At 42.2% G+C, this 7,869-nt stretch overlaps 1 protein-coding gene across 2 annotated transcripts in view; it reads left to right on the top strand.

The window, feature by feature from the left end:
* The first annotated feature begins 4,071 nt into the window (after positions 1–4,071).
* The window catches only part of ETS1 (v-ets avian erythroblastosis virus E26 oncogene homolog 1), a 139,486-nt gene continuing 135,688 nt past the window's right edge, over positions 4,072–7,869 (top strand). The window contains exon 1 of one of the 2 annotated variants that reach the window (XM_010844675.1): positions 4,072–4,161. The gene's annotated coding sequence lies outside the window, so the exon portion shown is untranslated. Of the gene's footprint in view, positions 4,166–7,869 lie in introns of both variants that reach the window. The other variant, XM_010844677.1, reaches the window with a different exon arrangement.

Here is a 7,869-nt window from a genome sequence, read left to right as displayed (position 1 = left end):
CCTGTGCTATACAAAGGACCTTGTTTATCTGCTCTCTATGTAATAGCTTGCATTTGCTAACCCCAAATTCTGATCCATCCCTCCCGCTCAGCTTGGCAAACCACAAGTCTGCTCTCTGTGTCTGTGAGTCCATTTCTGAGTAAATGATTCATTTAATATAAATCTTTCACAGGGGAGCCAAAATGGATACATGTCCCTGAGGTCCTGGGCTTTAATTTTTTTCTTAAAGATTTTAAACCATATAATCATCTCAACCAAGGTCCTTCTTTGTAGAATGTAATATTGCAGAGCATAGAAAAGAACAATCAATATTGCTTTTTCAGCTTACTGTTTCCATAATCATCCAATAATACAGTAATCTCGACAATCTCGTGCATGCATTTGGGCTGGTGTCATTGGCTCCCTTTGGACTGATGATGAAGCTGGGGACTCTGTGTAAGGTGAGCTGTGCTCCTCCTGTGAGCCAAGACCCTCTTCTTATGAGGGTCACTCACCTTTGCCCTGTACCGTCCACGTGGCAGAGAACACCTTTTCTCTGTGGAGGCCTTCTTAACCCTAATGCTATACATTTTTCCTTCAGGATAGTATATATATTAATATATTTTTTCTTTGGTTAAATATACATAATTTAAAATGTACCATTTTAAGTGCACAGTTTGGTGGCATTAACTATCCTCATCTTCCAGGTCCAGATTCACCATCCTGATTGGAAATTCTGTTTCCGTTAAACTCTAACTCCCCAGTCCCCCTTTCCCTCAGACTCTGGTAACCTCTATTCTACTTTTGGTTTTTATGAATTTGATTATTTTAGATACCTCTTGTAAGTGGAATCATACCATGTTTGTGCTTTTGTGTCTGTCTTATTTCATTTAGCATGCTGTCCTCCAGGCTCATCCATGTTGTAGCAGGTTGAAGAATTTTATTCCTTTCAAGGCTGAATAATATTCCATGGTTTGTGTAGACCAAAGTTTGTTTATCCATTCATCTGTCAAAGGACATTTGGGTTGCTTCTACATTTTGGCTATTGTGAATAATCCTGCTGTGCATCAGTTCAGTCCAGTTGCTCAGTCGTGTCCGACTCTTTGTGACCCCATGAATCGCAGCACACCAGGCCTCCCTGTCCAGAACCAACTCCCAGCGTTTACCCAAACTCATGTGCATCAAGTCAGTGATGCCATCCAGCCGTCTCATCCTCTGTCGTCCCCTTCTCCTCCTGCCCCTAATCCCTCCCAGCATCAGGGTCTTTTCCAATGAGTCAACTCTTCGCATGAGGAGGCCAAAGTACTGGAGTTTCAGCTTTAGCATCATTCCTTCCCAAGAAATCCCAGGGCTGATCTCCTTCAGAATGGACTGGTTGGATCTCCTTGCAGTCCAAGGCACTCTCAAGAGTCTTCTCCAACACCACAGTTCAAAAGCATCAATTCTTCTGCGCTCAGCTTTCTTTACAGTCCAACTCTCACATCCATACATGACTACTGGAAAAACCATAGCCTTGACTAGACATGCATATCAGTGTACAAATATCTGTTTGAGTCCCTGCTTTCAATTCTTTTGAGTATATACCTAGAGTTAGAATTCTAGATCCAATGGCAATTCTGTGTTTTATTTTATAAGGAACCACCATACTGTTTTCCATAGTGGCTGTACTATTTTACATTCTCATCAGCAATGAACAACCCTTCCAATTTCTTTACTTTGTCACCAACACTTGTCATTTATTTTATTGTTTTTTTGATACAGGTGTGAAATATATCAAATTTCACATCCGGAACTGACTCAACTGACTGATAGGTGTGAAATGGTATCTCATTGTGGTTCTGATTTGCATTTCCTTAGTGACTGGTGATGTTAACTATCTCTTCAAGTGATTATTGGCCATTTGTATATCTTTGGAAAAATATCTATTCAAGTCCTCTGCTCACTTTTTAATGGAGTTATTTCTTATTGTCATTGTGTTGCAAGTGTTCCTTACATATTCTGTAATCCAAATTGTAAGGGATTTGAAAATTTTTTCTCATTCTGTGGGTTGCCTTTTCACTTTGTTAATGGTGTTCTTTTATGTATCAATACCAGCATTTTTAATTTTGTTGAAGTCCAACTTGTCTATCATTTTTTTTTTTTGTCTGTGCGTTTGGTGTGATTCTAATAAATCATTACCAAACCCAATGTCATCAAGTTTCCATTTATGTTTTCCTTTAATGATTTTATAGTTTTAGCTTTTATTTAGGTCTTTGATCCACTTTGAGTTAACTTTTACATAGTGGGTAAGGTAAGGGTCTCCCTTCACTCCTTTGCTGCATATATTCATCTGATGCTATAGCATCAGTTTGTAACACTTGTTTGGTAACACTTGTTGCTCTCCTAGGTCATCTCCAGGCCATCTTCAGCAGGTGTGAGGCTTATTTTCTGCTCTTTAGATTTCTAGCTTATGCTCTTGGCCACCCTGATACACAGGGGCAGAGGATGGCCCTAGGTTCTGAAGGGTTGATGTCTAATGTGAACTGTGTGTAGACAATGCCAGACTCCAGAGCTCTTCAAAAATCACACTGTACACCCACATAAGGCAAGAATCCAGGTCTTCTGTACACTGTTTTCTCTTTTAAAACTCTCTTGCAAATACAGTGAATACAATTATAATTGGTTGTGACTGGTTCAGTTGGCCATGGGCTTTTGATACGGGGCTTTTGATACATGGGCTTTTGATACAGTGTGCTGGAGCTGACGGAGCTTGAGGGCACAGGCTGAAGCTTCTGTCGCTCTCTTCACAGATGCTCTCATAGCATGTGTTACACTTGATTGAGGTGATCAATTTATGTGGCTGTCTTCCCACTCCAGTGTGAACTTGACGTTTCCCCCCATGCCTATCACAGTGCCTAGCACAGATATTTATTAAAGCTGAACCAGTTCCACTATCTCTTCTCTCCTCTAAGTCACTGAATGTGCAAAGGCAAACGATAAGCAGAAAAATCTTGTTTTCATGACAACACCATCTTCATTGCACTGCTGCCTTTGTACAACAAAGGATAAAGATAATGTTGCCCTAGGAAGGACATTTACTATACTTTCATAGTTTTCAAACTTGAGCATTTGTGTCTTCCTTAGAAAGGGCAAGGAGTCAACCATGGCACATTTTAACTCCCATCCATTCCTCAAAGTAAATGGAAATTTTTAGGATAAAAGCCTTAAATTACGCAGCCAAATACTGACTTAAAAAAAAAATCTGTAATGAAATAATCCTAACAGAGAAATGATATTACATTGTAATATTTTTCTGAATCTGTGTATTTTCACCTAGAAGAAGAGTTTCACACTGTTTAGATTTTCTCTAAATGAGGAATATATCAGTATTTCTGCCCTTTTATTCCTGTACCATGGACTAGGAATCAGAGTCACTGTAACTAATCTATTTTAGAGATCACCTAAAACCACTCTTATATGGAGGGTAACTTAGCTTAGTTTCAGAATTCCCAATTCTCTATTTGGTCTGCTGGCTTCCATAGAGTTATTTTCATTTCCTTAGGAAACATCACATTTCACATCAGGTTACTAGAGATAAAGCCTGGTTCCTAGAGATAAGCTCAGCTGGTGATGGGGTGGTAGACAGTCTGCTCTCTGCCAGTCTGCCCTGACCCTTACAACTCTCTCCTGACCCCTGGTCTAGGTTAAATGGGGTCTCCATTGAGAAAGTCAAGAAATGTGAGTCATGAATATTCACATATTCAGTAGAGACTAAATCTAAAGCTAGAGCAAACGCTGAGAGTTATCCCATTGCAGGAGTCCTTTTTAGTTCTCATCTCTCCAGGCTACTCTCCGTGGCTGAATTACCTTTAATTGAAGGGCAATTCCAATGGTATGAGTTAAGGTGTGATCTGGAGTTTTCTCAATAAGTAATATGATTTGCGTTTCCTTCCAGATCACGGAGCCTATCCTAGTGGCTGCATTCGTGGAGTAAGGGGCCCGTGGAACACTGCCTTTTTTCCAGCTTTTCTAGGCTTGACCACACCCCCCAATTTAAGGAGGCCGCTCTATTAGGAACATTATGGTCCCTGCATCCTCTTTAGCCTCAGAGCAGAGGATTCCCGCAGGTAGTTGGGAAGAGACCGTAGACTTTGAGGGAGCTCACTCTGGACCCATTCTTCACACAGTCTCTCCGGCAAAGTAGTAAGTGAGTGCGGTGTGAGTTTCTGCCTAAAACTTTGCGGTCCATTTTCCTTTTTGTGTGTGTGTATTTGGTGGAATTAACCGGTAAATTGATGGGGACTTTAAGGATACAAGCGGCATTCTCTTTCTCTTTTCACATTTTTCTATATTTTTCATTCAACTGCTTAAGAACCATTTTCAAAAATACTCCCTAACCTTGTTAGAATAGTCTGAAATCAAGACTGTCTCTCCTTTTCTCCTGTTTCATAAGAGCAAAATCACGAACATTTTAGACACTCGCCGATTACTTGTCAGAAACTGAATTTTCTTCACATCTTGGAGAGCTTCCAAAGAAATAAAGCTGTAGTTACATGTAGACATTTATTTCTTTTTTTCTCTTTGACTCCTAGTGTGCCATTGTTTTACTTCTGAAATTTTGGAAAAATTTTCTTTTAAGCTCATCAGCTTCATGAATTGCTTACATTGTGAGAAAATTGTTACAGGTTTGAGTCTTGCAAATCAGACTAGGCTTTTTGGTGTTTTTTTTTTTACCTGTTTCGTGACTCAGTTTTCCAAGGGACTGTACATCTTCTTTTGGACTGTACCTGTGGCAGGAGGAGTTTGAAAGTCAAAGTGGGTATTTCGTAGAGCTTGAATCCCTGGGCAGCTTTGCGCACAGCAGTGGGTGTGGATGGCCACCCTCTTCCATTGGTGATTTTTATATCTGGCAATATAATTTTGTTTGGGGCTTTTCATCTGTTATGAAACCATCTCTATCACCCCCTTTTAAAGTTGCGTTTCATGTAGGCGAACTGTTCAAAAGATGCTAGGTTACCGAGACCAAGGCATTTGATTGCAGGTTTTCCTAATCACCTTTCGGGTAAGTTTTTTTTTTTTTTTAAATCACAAGGCCATTTCCCCTCCTACTTCATACTATTCCTGTGCAACTGAAAAGAGAGATATTTGTTAAACAACGGGAAATCCAGGTTCTGAAATGGCAACTCTGGCAGCCCCATTTGATTTGTAAAACGCCTGGCACTCTGACTCTTTCGACAGCTGTTAAGTCTGGACGGCAACACCTTCTTTTTATCTAAAGAGAAACCTCTTTGCTTCCGCAGGCATGGGCCGGGCAGGGGCGGGGGGATTGGAGATTCTTCCTTACCTGTTGTTTCTGAGCGGAGGGGAGAGAGCGCTAATGAGTTAATGTCTGCAAAGTGCTTTGAAGATGAAAAGGCCTTTTCATGTGTTCAGCATCGTCGTTATTAATATTAATATTTGAAGAAGCACGCTGCTCCTAATTGTAAATCAACAACTCCCATCCTTGCCAACTCAGGAGTGAAACAACAAACAGCAAAGGCAGCCAGGCCGTCTCTTCCGTCCTGGTTCCGCCGCTGAGGATGTGGGCAGCCTGATCCCAGAGAGAGCTGCTTACACGGAGGTGCCGGTTATTAGGGGTGCAGGGAGGTCCCAGAGCAGAGCCTGGGGGAGGGTGGGTAGCAGGGTGTAACCCTTCAACACGGGGTCACCTGTGACCTTGGAGGACGCGTTGAAAGCATGGATCTGGGCCAACTGCCTGCCTCGGATGATAATGGAGTTCAGAGGGGAAGGGGTCAGAACTGGCACTGGTGCAGGCTTTGGTCTGTTAGAGATTGGCTTTGGAACTGAGAACAAGTAATTTGATGAGACTGTGCTTTCTTTTCTTCCTCTCTAAAATGGGAACACTGAAAAAACTGTGACTGATGATTTGTGCTCCACCTACTTCATGAGAATGGAAGTAAACAGCCTAGAGCTTTGAAGAATGGAAATAGTGCCAATAAGGTTGAGGGAGAGTCTGAAGTAACCTTGTAACAAATTGGGTGTGTGGGTGCCAGGTCCCCAGGGAGGGTGAGTCAGAGGGCAGACAAATGCTCCGGAAACACATTGTTGGCACTGCCAGGTCCTTCAGTGATGGCATCAAAGTGTTGCTTGATTTCTTACTGATAATTCAGGCTCTGCTATATCTCCTGGTTTTATTGATTGGTGAACCGAACTGTTTCTTACAGCAATTCTCCTTCTCTAATTACCCACTCAAAACTCCCATTTCTGCATCAAACAGCAGAAGGGAGCTGGGACATCCTTTCCCTCCTCCTCTCCCTCCTTCTCCCCCCACTTCCACCTTCCACCTCTCTCTCTTTCTCTCTCCCCTTCTTTTCAGAAATGAAAACATACTTAGCGTTTGAGCACAATAAGTGTGGTGGACAGCTATTTAGTGACATTTGAGGGGAATCTTCATTCCTGCGCCAACCTAGATACGAAGACCACTCCTTTATTTGCCCTGGCATCTCGTTTGTCCACGCTCTACTGCAAATGCAGCTGTAAGGAACTCAACTTTTTAATCCTGATGATTCTCTGGGTGTAATACCTGTCTTCTCCACTTCACTAGAGGAAGGATAATCACCCATGAAGTTTCATGAGCACTTGGCATGTCCTGGGGCCCTTGTGCTCTGCATGGGCTGGGCTGCTTCTTTAACCTACAATGAAGTCCGTGAGGTGGGCACGCTTATTCCCATTTAGCAGATGAGGACTCTGAGGCTGGTACTCAGAGTGATTTGGTTGGTGGTGAGACCTGATTAGAACCAAAGGCGTATATACGTATACTGATTCACTTTGCTCTATATTAGAAATGAACACATCATTAAGCAACTATACTCCAATACAATTTTTTTTTTTTTAAAAAGGACCAAAACCATATGGGTGCAGAGCTGTGGCTAGAGTCATGTCTCATAGGAACCTAGTAACTTTGAGGCACGTATACAAATTCAGGCTAAATTTTTCTGCTTAGCCCAATGGTTGATTTATCTGGGAGAATACCATGGCTTACGCTTCTTTTCCAAAGGAGAATCTATGAATTAATGATTCATTGTTAGGAAGACACTGACTCTGAAGCAATGCTACAAGGTCTAGTTGACAAGATTAGTAAATCTCTCTCTTGATCCTTCTTGGGACAAATTTTGATGGAATTTCTTGGAACAAATTTTGATGGCACTTCAAAGAGTTGCGAAACATAGTGCAAACAATTTCCATAAGATTTAAGTTCAGCGTGCATAAAATAAGACTTCCGTGGTGGTCCAGTGGGTAAGACTCAGAGTTCCCAGTGCCTGGGTTCTATCCCTGGTCAGGAAACTAGATCCCACATGCTGCAACCCAGTGCAGTCAAATAAACAAATAAATACTTTTAAAATATGAAAAATATAGTGCCCTTTGGAGCTCCTAGTGATCATTAAGCCAAAAGGATTCCTCTGGATAGGGGAAGAGCAGTGATCAGTTTCTTGACATTCGAGGTGAAGTAACTCAAACCCTGGCTTCTTAGGAAAGGCAGGAAGCCCTGTCAGATGCTGCCCTCGCCCTCACCTGGCACAGGGCTTAGGACGGAGGCACGGCTCCTGGGCTGCACCTTCTCCCTGGCTGGGCTTGCAAGGCAACTAAGATAACAACCAAACCTCTGCTCAGCTTGTGGCCCAGACTCTTCTTGCCTGTACCTCAGTGGGCTCTGCCTTCCAAACACCTTGTTGTAACCACTCCTGAATTTAACCAAGGGAGTCCGGACACTGCCTCGTTGCTCAAAATGAGCATCGCAGGGGATCTTGTCAGAAATGCAGACCGTCTGGCTGTACCTTGAAACCTGATTCTCAGGTGATTCCTAGGTGATTGCTATGTAAATTGGGTTGGAAAGTACGGTTTAAAAGCAAA

Source organism: Bison bison, unplaced genomic scaffold (assembly GCF_000754665.1).
Source record: "Bison bison bison isolate TAMUID 2011002044 unplaced genomic scaffold, Bison_UMD1.0 scf7180017864205, whole genome shotgun sequence".
NCBI lineage: Eukaryota > Metazoa > Chordata > Mammalia > Artiodactyla > Bovidae > Bison > Bison bison.
The sequence above is the reverse complement of the archived record's forward strand: the minus strand, read 5'-3'. Positions and strand labels throughout refer to the sequence as shown.